Raw genomic sequence first — 19,038 nt, forward strand, 5'->3', positions numbered from 1 at the left:
ACAAAGAATACCGATATAGTAATTAAACAGGCGGATAAAGGAGGGGGAATAGTAATTATGAATAGAACAAATTACCTCAAAGAAACAGACCGCCTCCTGGGAGATCCAAACACCTATGAGATTCTTAAGAAAAACCCTACAAATATTTTTAGCAGTGATTTGCAAAAACATTTAGATAAAGGAAGGGATATTGGTATACTTACTGATAAAGAGTATAAATTCCTGCTGAACAAAACGCCACAGATACCCATATTTTATATACTTCCTAAAATACATAAATGTTTAAAAAACCCTCCAGGGAGGCCTATAATTTCTGGCATAAATTCCCTCACCTCTAACTTATCGGCATATATTGATAATTTTCTACAGGAGTATGTTAAAACGTTGAAATCGTATTTAAAAGACACCACTGACATTCTTCAGCTATTAGAATCTTTTGTATGGAAAGAAAACTATATCTTAGCAACAATAGATGTTTCTTCACTATATACATCCATTGCACATGATGTAGGATGTGAGGCCGTTAAATACTTTTTAGACAAAGATGGAGAGCTACATGAATTGCAAGTCCAGTTTTTAATAGAGAGTATTGCTTTTATATTAGAAAAAAATTACTTCTTATTTAATGATGTCTTCTATATTCAGAAATGTGGCACCGCCATGGGTACGAGATTAGCCCCCAGTTATGCCAATCTCTTCATGGGATTTTGGGAAGACCATTACATCTGGTCTGACGGCATGCTGGGGGGGGGGTGTATTGTCCTATGGCGGAGCTACATTGATGATATCATTTTAATTTGGCAGGGAGATCAGGAAAGTTTAGACCTATTTATTACCAAATTGAATGTGAATATGCTAAATCTGAAATTTACATCCACTACTAGCAAGACATCCATCGAATATCTGGATTTAGTTATCTATATAGAAGAAGGATTAATAAAAACAAAAACACACTTCAAAAATGTTGATAGCAACAATTTTATTTTGCGCTCCAGCTGCCATCACCATCAATGGATGGATAATGTTCCTTATAGTCAGTACAGAAGAATGCGCAGGAACTGCACTGACGACCACGTTTTTGAGGAACAATGTAAAATTCTAGAGGAACGCTTTTTAGAAAAGAAGTATACTAATATGGTATTGGATACAGCACTCAATAAGGCAAATCTGTTACAAAGGAAAGATTTATTAGAACCAAAAAAAAACTGTGAAGACTAACACCAACAATTTTGAGACAGCATTTTTAACCACCTATAATAAAGAAGCTAATAGTATTAACAAAATTTAAAAAAAACATTGGCATGTTCTCAAAACAGACAAAATTCTAAGTGAAATAATTCCTGATTACCCTAAAATTATTTACAAGAAAGCTCAAAATATTAAACACTTTGTGGCCCCGAGTACACTTAGGAAAATACCTACTAATGATAAGAGGTGGCTCAAAGGCTTAGAGGGTTTCCATGGCTGTTCATCATGTAAGGCATGTGAACATAAGCAATTAAATAAAAAAAGTTTTATTTGTAATAAAACTAAAGAAATTTTTAAAATTAAACAATATATCAATTGCTATACAGACTTTGTAATTTATGTTTTACAATGCCCATGTGGGCAACAGTATGTGGGGAAAACTACAAGATCAATCCGGATTCGTATTCTAGAACATTTGAGCAATATCAGACGGGGAATACTTACCCATAGTGAATCTAAGCACTTCGCCAAATTTCATAATTCCAATCCAAAATATTTAAAATTTACTGTAATAGAGAATGTTTTACAACATTGGAGAGGGCGTAGTAGAGAACTGGATCTCAGCAAAAGAGAGATGTTTTGGATACACAAACTAAACACACTTATTCCACACGGTTTAAATGCCGATTTTGAAATTATACCCTTTTTGATATAATCCGGTCCCCGCCCCCCTCCTCTCCTTCAGACTGTTAGTTACTTTCTTTTTATAGTGTTTTTATATTGTTGCTATTTGCACTATATTTTTATTGCTGCTTATACACATTGCACTTTACATCCTGTGCACTTTCTGTATTTTATACCTTTTAAAATATATATTGAGCAATTCATTTATCTTTTACTTATATTGTTCACTAATCATCTGTTTTTCTCTCTCTTTTATTCCATCCGATTAATATATGAATATTTTTGTTTGTTATTTTTAAATCGCCGTATTTTTAATTGTCATATTTTATGAGTGTTATTATATAAATAAATTGATTCACTATGTTATGTTATGTAAGCCTTTTTTTGGACCACAGAGTGATGTGTCAAGGTTTTTGGCAACCTGTGGGTTAATTGTGTAACCATTAGAGACGGTTAATCCGTTAATTGATTTCAATCAACTTTAGTATATAATACTTCACAACCATAAGGGTCATTATTCGCTCCTGAGGAAGCTGTCCGTGAACAGCAAAATGCGTTGAGCCTTTTTTCGTCAGTCTGCTGCAGTTGCTCTAAGGGTGAAGACGTGTGAGGTGCCTGCCGAAATCGCTGCTGACTTGCCGAGATTCTTCTTCCCCGCTCCCTACCGGATGTCATCACCCACTCTACCGGAAGTGACGTCAGACGCCATCCACCGACGGCGAGGTGGGAGCAAAGGGAGAAAGGTACAGCTAGCTTCTTTTAATTAAGAGCCCTCTACAGTCTCACGAAACTGTTACGTGTACATGCCCTATGTACTTATTGTAAGTACATTTCTTACTTTGTTTGATTGGATAAATACTGTGTTTTATGATCTACACTATAGTCCGTTTCTTTTGCATATGATCCCTACACTCTGCGTGAATCGGAGCCTCCATCACTTCAATGAATTACGTTTGAAGTTCCTGCATATCCAGAGTCATCTCTGTTAAAGACCTTACCTGATCCACACTGACTTAGTCAGACCACTGCTTACATTTACTCTACTTGTTGTAAGTAGGAATTCTACTCGAGCCAAGATTCAACTATCTCCCACATTGTTTGAATATACTGCACCATTATTTTGTTTATCTTTCTATTTTTGGTGTGTTCCTGACTGTACCGCTCCCTTCTCCCCCCCCTTGGACCAAGCTTGTTTCTGTAAGGAATCCTTACAAATTCCTGTGAAGGTTGAGAAGTATTTTCTGGTTACACACCTATTCACTGCGTGTTTATTTATCTACACCTAAACTATTTTGAGGGTGGTACTTAGCGCCGATACAAATCACTTGGGTTCACTTGTACATTTTCAGGTTGGCCAGCAACTCTCTACCCTGATTAGCTAGACACATTCTGACAACACTTTTACCGCAAAGTCCCCCCTGAAACTCATAGCCTGAGAATCTCCACTGGTTAGCACTCCTGGAAAGTCAAAAGGCACATCAATTCTTTATTGCCATACAGTTACATTCATTGCAGGTACAATACACAGGTTGAAGAGCTGACACTCTAAAACCTGAAACAAGGCTCAGAGGTAACCAGCCGGGCATAATACCTTTATTGATGGCCTGGTTACTCCTTCATCGTCACATATACTTTACAGTTTTATCCTGTCAAAGTCTTTTTGCTATGAGGGGTAGAATGGGACTCTATACTTTTATTCCCACTAGCCAAATCGCTCACACAATGCAAACCTGACTTAGACTTCAAAACCTTCTGGGCTATTACACATTTATGAAACAAAATATTTTTCACCATATTTCTTCTAAGTCCCAAAGTTGAATGAAAAGACGCTTTGGTTCATTCCCAGAGCTGTAGCTCATTCCCTTAAGAAAAACCAAACTCGGTTAGAACTAAAAAAAACGCGTAGGTTCATTCTCAGAGCTGTATCTCCTTACTTTAGTGATAATAGGATTTAGGTTTCATAAAAACTCTCGCAACCTCATATTTGGTGGGAGTAACCCTCAGGCTCTCCGTACTTCGTTGATCTCTGCGGAGAGTCATATATCCTCCTCTGCCGGTTGCGTCATTCCTGACTCTTCCTTCAATTGGTGGACAAATATGCTAATAGTCCCATGATTATACTCCTCCTTCTCATAACCTCCCTAAATGGAGCAGAACTTAGCGCTTGCGTGGTGCATGATGGTAAAATGGTTTAACTCTCCCACTGACAATGTAAGGGACTTACAGAGGATTCCCATGCTCCTGTCATTTACTTTAAATGTTATGTGGCAGAGCACGGGGTCTCTGTAAGCGCCATGGCCCCCCCAAGTTTGCGCACCCCTGCATCACAGACTTTATCTATTATTGTTATGTTAGTGTTACACACAGGGTTACCACCTCTCCGGGTTTGACCCAGAGACTCCGGGCACTTACCTCCGGGCTATGGGTTGCCGTCGTCAATCTCCGAGTGGCGACGGGGAGCGGCGGCGTCTCCGGCATTCTCCTGCAATTTCCCCCTCAAACTGCAGTGAATATGTCTGCGCGACATCAAATGACACTGCGTAGCCATGGTAACCAGACGCTACGTGACGTCATGACGCTGCGCGGCGTCATATTGCCATGGCAACGCAGCGCTGTGTAGCGCCATGATATCACGTAGAGCAGCGGTGCGCCAACTGGGGGGAGATTTTTCTGGGGGGGGGGGTGCGGGAGGTTGCAGAGGTCCCGCGCTCTTCCTCAAGGCCTTTAAATTAAGTGCCGGGGGATCACACGAGGCCTCAGCAACTCAACTTATCTTGAGTCTGAAGGCTGCTATGACGGCAACGCGGCAGCGTGACGTCCCATGTCAGTCGCCATGGCAACGCAGCAGGGTTCACGTGACCCTGCGATGTCATTTGACACCGACACAAGAGGTGGGGGGGGGGGAGAAGGCAAGGGGGGCGCAACTATCACCTCCTGCAATGGGGAGGATAAACCTGTCCTGATTGGCTGATCTCTGGCTTTAAGAAGTTATCACTCAAAGGATTCTGGGAGATGTGGTCCTCCGCCTTAGCACTGAATATGAAGTAGGACAACTCCTCACAGAAGCCATTGGGGACAAGGAAAGAGATCACATGGCATACAGCAGCCAATGAATGCTGACACCCTGAGCCTCTGTGCGAATTGCCTGCTATCTGGCTTTTGATTCCTTTCCTTCTCAGCAGGGGCTTCTGGGAATTGTAGTCCTGCTTCTGATCCTATTTTGTAATTCTGAAGTCAGCAGGACCACAAATCCCAGGATCCCTTGGGAGCTCATGACATCGTTCAGAGCTCAGCCAATCAGAGCATAGAGTCCCTCCCCCACATGCTGCAGCTGTCCCCAGGTAGGAGGTGATGTGTTTCTTATGTGTATGTCAAGCATGTCAAACTCAAATGCTAACAAGGGCCAAATAAACAAGGTTTAAGTCTAGGTGGGCCGCAAAAAAAAACAAACTTAAATTTTCATAGAAACGTAGGTTTATTTCGAAAAGTACAGTGTGTGTGTGTGTGTGTGTGTGTGTGTGTGTGTGTGTGTGTGTGTGTGTGTGTGTGTGTGTGTGTGTGTGGACCTGATCCGCAGTCCCTCAAGGTACTATACTGGAGGGGAGGTGTTCCCTACCTGTCTTCCGAGGTCTCCCGTGTGAAACTTGAGAGTCAGATCTAGAAGAAAGCAGAATAGGTTATTTCGGTGTAGGTGTAGTGCAGTTAAGATAAAACAGAGAGAGTGGGTGAGGGTGACAGACAGAGGGTGGGAGAGAGAGAGAGTGAGAGAGAGGGTGGGAGAGAGAGAGGGTGGGAGAGAGAGAGAGAGGGTGGGGGAGAGAGAGAGGATGGGGGAGAGAGAGAGAGAGGGTGGGGGGGAGAGAGAGAGTGGGAGAGAGAGAGAGAGGGTGGGAGAGAGAGGGTGGGAGAGAGAGAGAGAGAGAGAGAGAGAGAGAGAGAGAGAGTGGGAGAGAGAGAGGGTGGGGGGGGAGAGAGAGAGTGTGGGGGGGAGAGAGAGTGGGAGAGAGAGAGAGAGGGTGGGAGAGAGAGGGTGGGAGAGAGAGAGAGAGAGAGAGAGAGAGAGAGAGAGAGAGAGAGAGTGGGAGATAGAGAGGGTGGGGGAGAGAGAGAGAGGGTGTGGCAGAGAGTGAGAGAGAGGGTGGGAGAGTGAGAGAGAGGGTGGGAGAGTGAGAGAGAGGGTAGGAGAGAGGGTGGGAGAGAGGGTGGGAGAGAGGGTGGGAGAGTGAGAGAGAGAGGGTGGGAGAGAGAGAAAGAGAGAGAGAGAGGGTGGGAGAGTGAGAGAGAGAGGGTGGGAGAGAGAGAGAGGGTGGGAGAGAGAGAGAGAGAGAGAGAGGGTGGGAGAGAGAAAGAGGGTGGGAGAGAGAGAGTGGGGGAAAGAGAGAGAGGGTGGGAGAGAGAGAGAGAGAGAGGGTGGGGGAGAGAGAGAGGGGGAGAGTGAGAGAGGGTGGGAGAGTGAGAGAGAGGGTGGGAGAGTGAGAGAGAGGCTCAACTTGGCTGGAACTGAGATTAAGTCTCTACTATACGCAGACGACCTGCTCCTGCTGTCTCCAACAGAACAAGGCCTCCAACAGAAACTGGCAATACTAGAAAAATTCAGCCAGACCTGGGCACTCTCTGTGAACCTAGAAAAAACCAGAATAATGGTATTCCAAAAAAAATCAAAAAAACATCCAACCATATCTCAGTTCACACTGGACGACAATGCACTAGAACAGACAACGAGCTACACATACCTTGGTCTAACAATAAGCTCATCAGGGAAATGCAACCTGGCCATAAATACACTGAAGGAGAAGGCCCGCAGAGCATTTTATGCAATAAGGAAACAGATGTACCATCTCAAACCACCAATAAGAATCTGGGAGAAAATATTCAACAGCATCATCACACCCATCCTTCTGTATGGCAGCGAGGTGTAGGGCCCTGTAACATACCCAGACTCCACAAAATGGGATACCAGCCCAACAGAAATACTGCATCTGGAATTCTGCAAATACCTTCTCCAAGTACACAGGAGTACATCAAACAATGCATGCCGGGCTGAGCTGGGCCGCTTTCCTCTACTGCTCACGGTACAGAAGAGAGCACTGACATTCTGGGCTCACCTAAACAAGAGCCAACCAAAGTCTTACTGCTACAGAGCAATGCAAAGCCAGGACCTCCTCACTAAACCCTGTGCCATCAAACAACTTGTCCTCTCACTCCAAGGACAAAACCCCACACAGATTAACAACCTGCCGAAAAAAGAAATCAACTCAATCGCCAACGAAATGAAGAAGCAGTATGTGACAAGATGGGCAAATGATATCCAACGCTCAAAGAAGCTGGAGACCTACCACAGCCTACAGAGAGAATACACTCTGGCACCCTACCTACTGAAGGTAAAAGACCCAAAACAGAGACAGACCCTGAGCCAGTACAGAATAAGTGCCCACAGCCTAGAAATAGAAACAGGCAGGCACAGACAGAACTGGAAGCCCCGGGAGATGAGACTGTGCCAAAGATGTGAGCTAGGTGAGGTAGAAGATGAAACTCACTTCCTGTTGCGTTGCACACAATACTCTGAAGTGAGGAGTGCCCACCTAGAGAAACTCACTGCTGTTATCCAGAACGTTAATAATACAGAAGAGAACCAAAAAATAGCGATCCTTCTGGGAGAAGATGAAACCACAGCAGAACTAGTTGCACACTATATCAGCACCTGCTACAAGCTGAGAGACGTACATTAACCCCCACACCCCTGTGTGAAACTGTTACCCATATACCCTGCAATCATTATACCCTATCCCTAGTATTCGTGTAATTATTGTCCCCCACCCCCTATTATTCACGCTTTGGCAATACTGAAATGTTCTTTCGTCATGCCAATAAAGCTGATTTGATTTGATTTGAGAGGGTGGGAGAGTGAGAGAGAGGGTGGGAGAGTGAGAGAGAGGGTGGGAGAGAGAGAGAGAGCATGGGAGAGAGAGAGGGTGGGAGAGAGAGGATGGGAGAGAAAGAGGGTGGGAGAGAGAGGGTGGGAGAGAGAGAGACAGAGAGAGGGTGGGAGAGAGAGAGAGGGTGGGAGAGAGAGAGAGGGTGGGAGAGAGAGAGAGAGAGAGGGTGGGAGAGAGAGAGAGAGAGAGGGTGGGAGAGAGGGTGGGAAAGAGAGGGTGGGAGAGAGAGAGAGAGAGGGGGTGGGGGGAGGGAGATAGGGTGGGAGAGAGAGAGGGGGTGGAAGAGAGAGAAGGTGGGGGAGAGGGAGAGGGTGGGAGAGAGAGAGGGTGGGAGAGAGAGAGAGGGTGGGAGAGAGAGAGAGAGGGTGGGAGAGAGAGAGAGGGTGGGAGAGAGAGAGAGGGTGGGAGAGAGAGAGGGTGGGAGAGAGAGAGGGTGGGAGAGAGAGGAGAGGGTGGGGGAGAGAGAGAGGATGGGGGAGAGAGAGAGAGAGGGTGGGGGGAGAGAGAGAGGGTGGGGGGGAGAGAGAGAGGGTGGGGGGGGAGAGAGAGAGTGTGGGGGGGAGAGAGAGTGGGAGAGAGAGAGAGAGAGAGAGGGTGGGAGAGAGAGGGTGGGAGAGAGAGAGAGAGAGAGAGAGAGAGAGAGAGAGTGGGAGATAGAGAGGGTGGGGGGAGAGAGAGAGAGGGTGTGGCGGAGAGTGAGAGAGAGGGTGGGAGAGTGAGAGAGAGGGTGGGAGAGTGAGAGAGAGGGTAGGAGAGAGGGTGGGAGAGAGGGTGGGAGAGAGGGTGGGAGAGTGAGAGAGAGAGGGTGGGAGAGAGAGAAAGAGAGAGAGAGAGGGTGGGAGAGTGAGAGAGAGAGGGTGGGAGAGAGAGAGAGGGTGGGAGAGAGAGAGAGAGAGAGAGGGTGGGAGAGAGAAAGAGGGTGGGAGAGAGAGAGTGGGGGAAAGAGAGAGAGGGTGGGAGAGAGAGAGAGAGAGAGAGGGTGGGGGAGAGAGAGAGGGGGAGAGTGAGAGAGGGTGGGAGAGTGAGAGAGAGGGTGGGAGAGTGAGAGAGAGGCTCAACTTGGCTGGAACTGAGATTAAGTCTCTACTATACGCAGACGACCTGCTCCTGCTGTCTCCAACAGAACAAGGCCTCCAACAGAAACTGGCAATACTAGAAAAATTCAGCCAGACCTGGGCACTCTCTGTGAACCTAGAAAAAACCAGAATAATGGTATTCAAAAAAAAATCAAAAAAACATCCAACCATATCTCAGTTCACACTGGACGACAATGCACTGGAACAGACAACGAGCTACACATACCTTGGTCTAACAATAAGCTCATCAGGGAAATGCAACCTGGCCATAAATACACTGAAGGAGAAGGCCCGCAGAGCATTTTATGCAATAAGGAAACAGATGTACCATCTCAAACCACCAATAAGAATCTGGGAGAAAATATTCAACAGCATCATCACACCCATCCTTCTGTATGGCAGCGAGGTGTAGGGCCCTGTAACATACCCAGACTCCACAAAATGGGATACCAGCCCAACAGAAATACTGCATCTGGAATTCTGCAAATACCTTCTCCAAGTACACAGGAGTACATCAAACAATGCATGCCGGGCTGAGCTGGGCCGCTTTCCTCTACTGCTCACGGTACAGAAGAGAGCACTGACATTCTGGGCTCACCTAAACAAGAGCCAACCAAAGTCTTACTGCTACAGAGCAATGCAAAGCCAGGACCTCCTCACTAAACCCTGTGCCATCAAACAACTTGTCCTCTCACTCCAAGGACAAAACCCCACACAGATTAACAACCTGCCGAAAAAAGAAATCAACTCAATCGCCAACGAAATGAAGAAGCAGTATGTGACAAGATGGGCAAATGATATCCAACGCTCAAAGAAGCTGGAGACCTACCACAGCCTACAGAGAGAATACACTCTGGCACCCTACCTACTGAAGGTAAAAGACCCAAAACAGAGACAGACCCTGAGCCAGTACAGAATAAGTGCCCACAGCCTAGAAATAGAAACAGGCAGGCACAGACAGAACTGGAAGCTCCGGGAGATGAGACTGTGCCAAAGATGTGAGCTAGGTGAGGTAGAAGATGAAACTCACTTCCTGTTGCGTTGCACACAATACTCTGAAGTGAGGAGTGCCCACCTAGAGAAACTCACTGCTGTTATCCAGAACGTTAATAATACAGAAGAGAACCAAAAAATAGCGATCCTTCTGGGAGAAGATGAAACCACAGCAGAACTAGTTGCACACTATATCAGCACCTGCTACAAGCTGAGAGACGTACATTAACCCCCACACCCCTGTGTGAAACTGTTACCCATATACCCTGCAATCATTATACCCTATCCCTAGTATTCGTGTAATTATTGTCCCCCACCCCCTATTATTCACGCTTTGGCAATACTGAAATGTTCTTTCGTCATGCCAATAAAGCTGATTTGATTTGATTTGAGAGGGTGGGAGAGTGAGAGAGAGGGTGGGAGAGAGAGAGAGAGCATGGGAGAGAGAGAGGGTGGGAGAGAGAGGATGGGAGAGAAAGAGGGTGGGAGAGAGAGGGTGGGAGAGAGAGAGACAGAGAGAGGGTGGGAGAGAGAGAGAGGGTGGGAGAGAGAGAGAGGGTGGGAGAGAGAGAGAGAGAGAGAGAGGGTGGGAGAGAGAGAGAGGGTGGGGGAGAGAGAGAGGGTGGGAAAGAGAGGGTGGGAGAGAGAGAGAGAGAGGGGGTGGGGGGAGGGAGATAGGGTGGGAGAGAGAGAGGGGGTGGAAGAGAGAGAAGGTGGGGGAGAGGGAGAGAGAGAGGGTGGGAGAGAGAGAGGGTGGGAGAGAGAGAGAGGGTGGGAGAGAGAGAGAGAGGGTGGGAGAGAGAGGGTGGGAGAGAGAGAGAGGGTGGGAGAGAGAGAGAGAGGGAGAGAGGGTGGGAGAGAGAGAGAGAGGGTGGGAGAGAGAGAGAGAGGGTGGGAGAGAGAGAGAGAGGGTGGGGGAGAGAGAGAGAGGGTGGGAAAGAGAGGGTGGGAGAGAGAGAGAGGGGGTGGGGGGAGGGAGATAGGGTGGGAGAGAGAGAGGGGGTGGAAGAGAGAGAAGGTGGGGGAGAGGGAGAGAGAGAGGGTGGGAGAGAGAGAGGGTGGGAGAGAGAGAGAGGGTGGGAGAGAGAGAGAGGGTGGGGGAGAGAGAGAGTGTGGGGGAGAGAGAGAGGGTGTGGGGGAGAGAGAGAAGGTGGGGGGGAGAGAGAGAGCGGGGGGGGGAGAGAGAGGGTGGGAAAGAGAGGGTGGGAGAGAGAGAGGGGGTGGGGGGAGGGAGATAGGGTGGGAGAGAGAGAGGGGGTGGAAGAGAGAGAAGGTGGGGGAGAGGGAGAGAGAGAGGGTGGGAGAGAGAGAGGGTGGGAGAGAGAGAGAGGGTGGGAGAGAGAGAGAGGGTGGGGGAGAGAGAGAGTGTGGGGGAGAGAGAGAGGGTGGGGGGGAGAGAGAGAGCGTGGGGGGGAGAGAGAGAGCGTGGGGGGGAGAGAGAGGGTGGGGGAGAGAGAGGGTGGGGGAGAGAGAGAGAGGGTGGGAGAGAGAGAGAGAGGGTGCTGCATAGTGGAGGGATAGTCCTTCCTGAGGGGAACCCTGCAGTCGTCTCTTACGTGCAGTGGATGTAAGGTGACGGTGTGTAAGTATGAGAAAGGGTGTTCTCTGTGTGAACGTACCTGGATTGCGAGCTGTGTGTAGTGCATCCGTACACAAGTGAGTGTGTGGTACACTGTGGTAGATGTAGCCATCCCATGTAGCGTATGCTAGAAGATGACGTTCCTCTAATGCACATGGAATCTCCATAGCTTTGGCATCTGTAATACCCTCCTCATCAGGTAGAGACGGTGAACTGGCGTTCATACTGGCGTTCATACTGGCATGACTTATTAAATAGTCTCTGGTGTGCTGAATCTTCTGAAGCTATTGGATTTCTCCAGTGCTCCCCGCCATCTTGTCTTCCGGCTGCTTCAAAGATCTCGGCTTGGGCTTCAGCAGCGACTGCTTCTTTTTCTACATGGAAACCTCTAAGTTTGCTTCCAAATTGTTGTTCCAACGTGCAGAGGCAGCGGTGGATGCAACCGTGTCCCTTTGCTCCTCCTCTTCAATATGGGCTCTCAAATTTCATGGCTCTTTTCGACAGCACTTGACCCTTGCACGTGTAGTCTTATTTAAAGACCTCTTTGAATGTCTGGATGCGCCAGAGCTCTGTGAGGTCCTTTCTCCGACTTTTAGCTTCCGTGAGTGCACGCTACATGCGGCCGTCGCATTCCAGATCGATTGTTTTTTGTAGGTCTCGTCTCTTGCAGGCTTTCCACAATTATTGATTCTCGTCAAGTAGGTGATATATGTTTCTGACAGTATTTGGTAACGTGGCTGGTCGGTCCTTCATTTCATCTCCGACAAAAGCCAATCAATGGAACTATACGCTCACTAGCAAAATCCTCTATTGTGTCCAAACTCATGGTTGATCAACTTTATCTGTTCTCTCCTTCTACCTAGACATGTCCCTTTATTATCTTGTGCTCTCCCTATGCTCAGTCGTCTTGTCTGTCCAAGGCTCATTCATTGTAAAACTGCATCTGTCCCTGGACATCAGTTCTCAAAGTAACACACATACGCACTACAGTATGACACTCTACAGATTTGTTATGTTAACAAATCACGGAGCCGTTTTCGTGTGCGCTGCTGTACGCCACGCGGCATTAACGCGGCCAATCGCCCCAGGTATGCGTGTTTATCGCGGTTGCTGTGTTTGAATTTCATGGATTCTGTTTCTTTTTGTGCAATGAAATGAATGAATTGTAATGTGTACAATACAGGCATACCCCGCATTAATGTACGCAATGGGACCGGAGCATGTATGTAAAGCGAAAATGTACTTAAAGTGAAGCACTGCATTTTTCCCACTTATCGATGCATGTACTGTACTGCAATCGTCATATACGTGCATAACTGATGTAAATAACACACTTGTAACAGGCTGTAATGTATCCCCGCTTGCGCACAGCTTCGATACAGGTATGGAGACGGTATTTCTGTTCAGGACGAGCTGACCGGTGCATGCGTGAGCTGCCGTTTGCCTATTGGGCGCTATGTCCTTACTCGAGTGTACTTAAAGTGAGTGTCCTTAAACCAGGGTGTGCCTGTATTGAGCTACTGTGTCAATTTCAGTGTTTAGCACTGTTTAACACTAAAATGCCATTTTCTGCACTCGCGTCTTAAGGCGGGAAGGGGCGGTACAGTTGGAAGAAATCCCGCGCCATGTATCCAATGTATACAATGCGTGAAGTGTTCGAATAACGGCCGCTGCATCTTTACAGCAGCTCTCACCTCTCCAGACAGCAGGTAGATGATCTCCTGGGTGTGATTCAAGATCCTCTCAGTCATCTTCTCATTATTAATTTTGTTTATCATCAGAGAGTCAGTCAGATGCTTCAAGAATGGGCTCTGAGACAAAAGATAACATGGGAGATGTCAGAAGTACAGATATAGGGAATAAGGGCATTTTCTGTCTGTGTCACTGTGCATTTTGAAGTACAGAGAAGAAAGACTATGAGGCAAAATCTATCTGTGTCTCTTTGCAGTGGGAGGGAAAGATATGAGGGAGTCATCAGCTCCTTATATTTGTTCATCATCAGTGAGTTAGTTAGAAACTCAAAGAATGAGCTCTGGTCCTTGTGGGAGTGTTTCTCCACTTGGTGACCTCTGCAGTTAGGAATAGTGACTGTACTTGTCCTATCACATCAATAATAGGAGAGAGACCAACCTGAAATACTATGAGGAAAGTTACCATATTTCAGGAATCCTCAAACAAGACACTATGCTGCACTAAAATATAATCTGTGCTACTTTATTTAAAAGATAATACGAGGGGTGCCATTATGACCTTCTGTAGAAGCCCTCACCTCTCCAGTCAGCAGGTAGATGATGTCTAGGATGTGATTCAAGATTCCCTCAGCTATCTGCTTCTTGTCCATCATCATCGAGTTAGTCAGATGCTCCATGGTGGGCTCTGGTAGCAAACAGAATGGGTAAGATCTACAGATCTCAAACAATAAGGGCTTTTCCTGTCTGTGTCACTGTGAGGTACAGAAGAGAAAGACTATGGGTCCTCTCGATCTGTGACACTTTACAGTGGGAGATACAGATGTGAGGAAGTGATCTGCTTCTTGTCATTGTTCATCACCAACGAGTTATTCAGATACTCTAAAAATGCTTCTGGTTCCTGTGGAAGCGTTTCAGCACATGGTGGTGACCTCTGCAGTTAGGAACATGACTGTACTTGTCCTTCACAGCCATATCAAGAAGTGAGAGGTAGGCAGAGACAGAGACCAACTTGGGAGACAATGGAGAAAGCATGAAATCTCAAACAGGACAGGATCATGCACTAGCACAGGGGAGTGCAATCTTATCTCCCCGAACCCCCCTACCTGCTTCCCCCCCCCCCCCTCCATTCAGCTCCAGAGTCAAATTACAGGTCATTTGATGCCTGGTTGCCATGGCGATGTGTCGCTGGAATGCAAGATAAGTGAAGTTACAGCGGCCTCACGCGATCCCCGGCATTTAATTTAAATGTCATCGGGGATGCGCGTGGCCTCTAACTGCAACCCCCCCCCCTCACCCCAGAAATGATTGCACACCCCTGCACCAATATGTAAAACAGTTGTGTGAAAAATAAAGTACACCCTCTTTGAATTCTATGGTTTTACATATCAGGACATAATAACAATCATCTGTTCCTTAGCAGGTCTTAAAATTAGGTAAATACAACCTCAGATGAACAACAACACATGGCATATTACACCGTGTCATCATTTATTTAACCAAAATAAAGCCAAAATGGAGAAGCCATGTGTGAAAAACTAAGTACACCCTTACTGCTTCCATAGGAATTAAGATGCTAAGTAGCAGACAGGTGCAGCTAATCAAATGCCCTTGATTAATTGATCATCAGCAATTGTGATCACCTGTATAAAAGCCGACATTTTAGCAGTTTGCTGGTCTGGAGCATTCAGGTGTGTGTTAACACAATGCCAAGGAGGAAAGACATCAGCAATGATCTTAGAGGAGAAATTGTTGCTGCCCATCCATCTGGGAAGGGTTATAAGGCCATTTCCAAACAATTTAAAGTCCATCATTCTACAGTGAGAAAGATTATTCAAAAGTGGGAAACATTCAAGACAGTTGCCAATCTTCCCAGGAGTAGACGTCCCAGCAAATTCACCCCAAAGTCAGACCGTGCAATGCTCAAAGAAATTGCAAAAAAACTAAGAGTTACATCTCAGACTCTACAGGCCTCAGTTAGCATGTTAAAGTTCATGACAGTACAATTAGAAAAAGACTGAACAAGTATGGTTTGTTTGGATGGGTTGCCAGGAGAAAGCCTCTTCTCTCTAAAAAGAACATGGCAGCACGGCTTAGGTTTGCAAAGTTGCATCTGAACAAACCACAAGACTTCTGGAACAATGTCCTTTGGACAGACGAGACCAAAATGGAGATGTTTGGCCATAATGCACAAAGCCACGTTTGGCGAAAACCAAACACAGCATATCAGCACAAACACCTCATACCAACTGTCAAGTACGGTGGTGGAGGGGTGATGATTTGGCCTTGTTTTGCAGCCACAGGACCTGGAAACCTTGCAGACATTGAGTCGACCATGAACTCCTCTGTATACCAAAGTATTCTAGAGTCAAATGTGAAGCCATCTGTCCGACAGCTAAAGCTTGGCCGAAATTGGGTCATGCAACAGAACATTGATCCCAAGCATACCAGCAAATCTACAACAGAATGGCTGAAAAAGAAAAGAATCAAGGTGTTGCAATGGCCCAGTCAAAGTCCAGACCTCAACCCGATTGAAATGCTGTGGCTGGACCTTAAGAGAGCTGTGCATAAACAAATGCCCACAAACCTCAATGAACTGAAGCAACGTTATAAAGAAGAGTGGGCCAAAATTCCTCCACAACGATGTGAGAGACTGATAAAGTCATACAGGAAACAATTACTTCAAGTTATTGCTGCTAAAGATGCTTCTACAAGCTATTGAACCATAAGGTATACTTAGTTTTTCACACATGGCTTCTCCATTTTGGCTTTATTTTGGTTAAATAAATGATGACACGGTGTAATATGCCATGTGCTGATGTTCATCTGAGGTTTTATTAACCTAATTTTTAGACCTGCTAAGGAACAGACGATTGTTATTATGTCCTGATATGTAAAACCATAGAATTCAAAGAGGGTGTACTTTCTTTTTCACACAACTGTATTACATGTTGGTGTAGGGGTGCACAATCATTTCTGGGGGAAAGGGGTGGCAGTTACAATGGCTTCACCGAAGTCATTTAAATTAAAACCCGGGGATCGCATGAGGCTGCTGTAACTTCACTTATCTTGCATTCCAGCGACACATCGCTACGGCAACCAGGCATCAAATAACCAGTGGCGTCATTTGACGCTGGAGCTGAACGGAGAGTGGGGGGGGGGAGGGGGGAAGCAGGCAGGGGGGTGCAGGGAGAAAAGTTTGCGCTCCCCTGTGCTAGTGCATGATCCTGTCCTGTTTGAGATTTCTAGCTTTCTCTACTGTCTCCCAAGTTGGTCTCTGTCTCTGCCTACCTCTCACTTCTTGATATTGCTGTAAGGACAAGTACAGTCATGTCCCTAACTGCAGAGGTCACCACCGTGTGCTGAAACACTTCCACAGGAACCAGAAGCATTGTTGGAGTATCTGAATAACTCGTCGGTGATGAACAATGACAAGAAGCAGATCACTTCCTCACATCTGTCCCTTACACTGTAAAGTGTCACAGATCGAGAGGATCCATAGTCTTTCTCTTCTGTACCTCACAGTAACACCATAGAATTCAAAGAGGGTGAACTTTCTTTTTCACACAACTGTAAGTGCTACATTAAATAGGAATAATGAGTGTGGGAGAGGTGTGATAAAAACCAGTAGGTCCGACCGAGCGTGTCTGCGAGCGTGCGTGCGTCAGAGCTAAGTGCGTCTATAGGGGGGGGGGGGGGGTGTGATGGGGAGAGGGGGGGTGAAGAAAGTGTGGGTGCGGGGAAAGGGGTTGTTAGGAGAGAGGGGGAGTGTGTGAGGGGGGGCAGTCTGTGTGAGGGTGGCAGTCTGTGTGAGGGGGGGCAGTCTGTGTGAGGGGGGGCAGTCTGTGTGAGGGGGGGCAGTCTGCGTGAGGGGGGTGCGTCTGTGTGAGGGGGGGCAGTCTGTGTGAGGGGAGGGCAGTCTGTGTGAGGGGATGGCAGTCTGTGTGAGGGGAGGGCAGTCTGCGTGAGGGGAGGGCAGTCTCTGTGTGAGGGGGGGGCAGTCTGTGTGAGGGGATGGCAGTCTGTGTGAGGGGAGGGCAGTCTGTGTGAGGGGGGGGGGGCAGTCTGTGTGAGGGGGTCAGTCTGTGAGGGGAGGGGCAGTCTGTGTGGGGGGGGCAGTCTGCGTGAGGGGGGGGCAGTCTGTGTGAGGGGGGGCAGTCTGTGTGAGGGCCAACATCCATTACAATCAGATATCACAACTCTGTATATAAAATTCTGTTTCTGTATTTATTATAAACCTTTAAAATGTTGTAACATGTCCCCTGTGTATTGGTGCAATAACAGGTCTCATACCCCCTTCCATGTATGTTACACACACAGCTTCCCCCCTTGCTCTGCCCCCTCACCCAGTAAGAATATTTAGCAGCAGCCATTCCATGTGAGGTGGGTGCATGAAGCCCCCCATGTAATAGTCAGGTCTCTGCACACAATTGCTTCAGGACTACACCTCACAAAAGCCAATTGGGGACAAGGAAAGAGATCACATGGCATACAGCAGCCAATGAATGCTGACACCCCTGAACATCTGCACGAATTGCCTGCTATCTGGCTTTTGATTCCTTTCCTTCTCAGCAGGGGCTTCTGGGAGTTGTAGTCCTGCTACCCATCCTATTTTGTAATTCTGAAGGCAGCAGGACCACAAATCCCAGGATCCCTTGGGAGCTCATGACATCAGGACTACAACTCCCAGAAGGCCCTGCTGAGAAGGAAAGGAATCAAAGCCAGATAGCAGCCAATTCGTGCAGAAGCTCAGGGTGTCAGCATTCATTGGTTGCTGTGTGCCATGTGATCAGAGCGCAGCCAATCAGAGCACAGAGCCCCTCCCCCACATGCTGCAGCTGCCCCCAGGTAGGAGGTGATGTGTTTCTTATGTGTATGTAATATAGTTACACAGAGGCTCTGATTACATTAATCTCCCGTTACACTGTGTGCAGAGACCTGACTATTACATGGGGGCTTCATGCACCCACCTCACATGGGAATGGCTGCTGCTAAATATTCTTACTGGGTGAGGGGCAGAGAAGGGGGGAAGCTGTGTGTGTAACATACATGGGAGGGGGTATGAGACCTGTTATTGCACCAATACACAGGGGACATGTTACAAGGATTTAAAGGTTTATAAGAAATACAGAAACAGAGAATATTATATACAGAGTTGTGATACCTGATTGCAATGGATGTTGGCCCTCACACAGACTGCCCCCCCCCTCACACAGACTGCCCCCCCCCTCTCACACAGACTGCCCCCCCCTCACACAGACTGCCCCTCCTCACACAGACTGCCCTCCCCTCACACAGACTGCCCTCCCCCTCACACAGACTGCCCCCCCTCACACAGACTGCCCTCCCCTCACAGCAGACTGCCCTCCCCTCACACAGACTGCCCTCCCCTCACGCAGACTGCCCTCCCCTCACGCAGACTGCCCTCCCCTCACGCAGACTGCCCCCCCCTCACGCAGACTGCCTCCCCCCTCACACAGACTGCCCCCCCCCTCACACAGACTGCCTCCCCCCTCACACAGACTGCCCCCCTTCTCACACATACCGCCTCCCCCTCACACAGACTGCCGCCCCCCTTCTCACACAGACTGCCTCCCCCCTCATGCAGACTGGCCCCCCTCATGCAGACTGCCCCCCCCTCACGCAGACTGCCCCCCCACACACTCCCCCTCACTCCTAGCCACACCTTTCCCCGCACCCACCATTTCTTCAACCCCCTCTCCCCCAACACCCCCCCCCCCACCCCCCTTCTCTAGACGTGCTCAGCTCTGACACACGCACTCGCAGACACGCTCGGTCGGCTCTACTGGTTTTTATCACACCTCTCCCATCACTCATTCTTATATAATGTAGCACTTACACTTGTGTGTAGCGGGAGGCCTCTGTAACTGCCA

The 19,038-nt window shown here is 47.6% G+C and overlaps 1 long non-coding RNA gene across 1 annotated transcript; it reads right to left on the reverse strand.

Moving 5' to 3' along the window:
- Positions 1 to 1,620: 1,620 nt before the first annotated feature.
- LOC142471335 (uncharacterized) lies at positions 1,621 to 13,835 on the reverse strand. Its single transcript, XR_012789405.1, has 3 exons — positions 13,726 to 13,835; positions 13,151 to 13,267; positions 1,621 to 1,754 (listed from the first exon to the last, which is right to left on the reverse strand). It is a non-coding gene; the product is annotated as an uncharacterized LOC142471335 (long non-coding RNA).
- Between the last annotated feature and the right edge of the window lie 5,203 nt (positions 13,836 to 19,038).

The sequence above is a fragment of the Ascaphus truei genome, chromosome 20, assembly GCF_040206685.1.
Source record: "Ascaphus truei isolate aAscTru1 chromosome 20, aAscTru1.hap1, whole genome shotgun sequence".
Classification (NCBI taxonomy): Eukaryota; Metazoa; Chordata; class Amphibia; order Anura; family Ascaphidae; genus Ascaphus; species Ascaphus truei.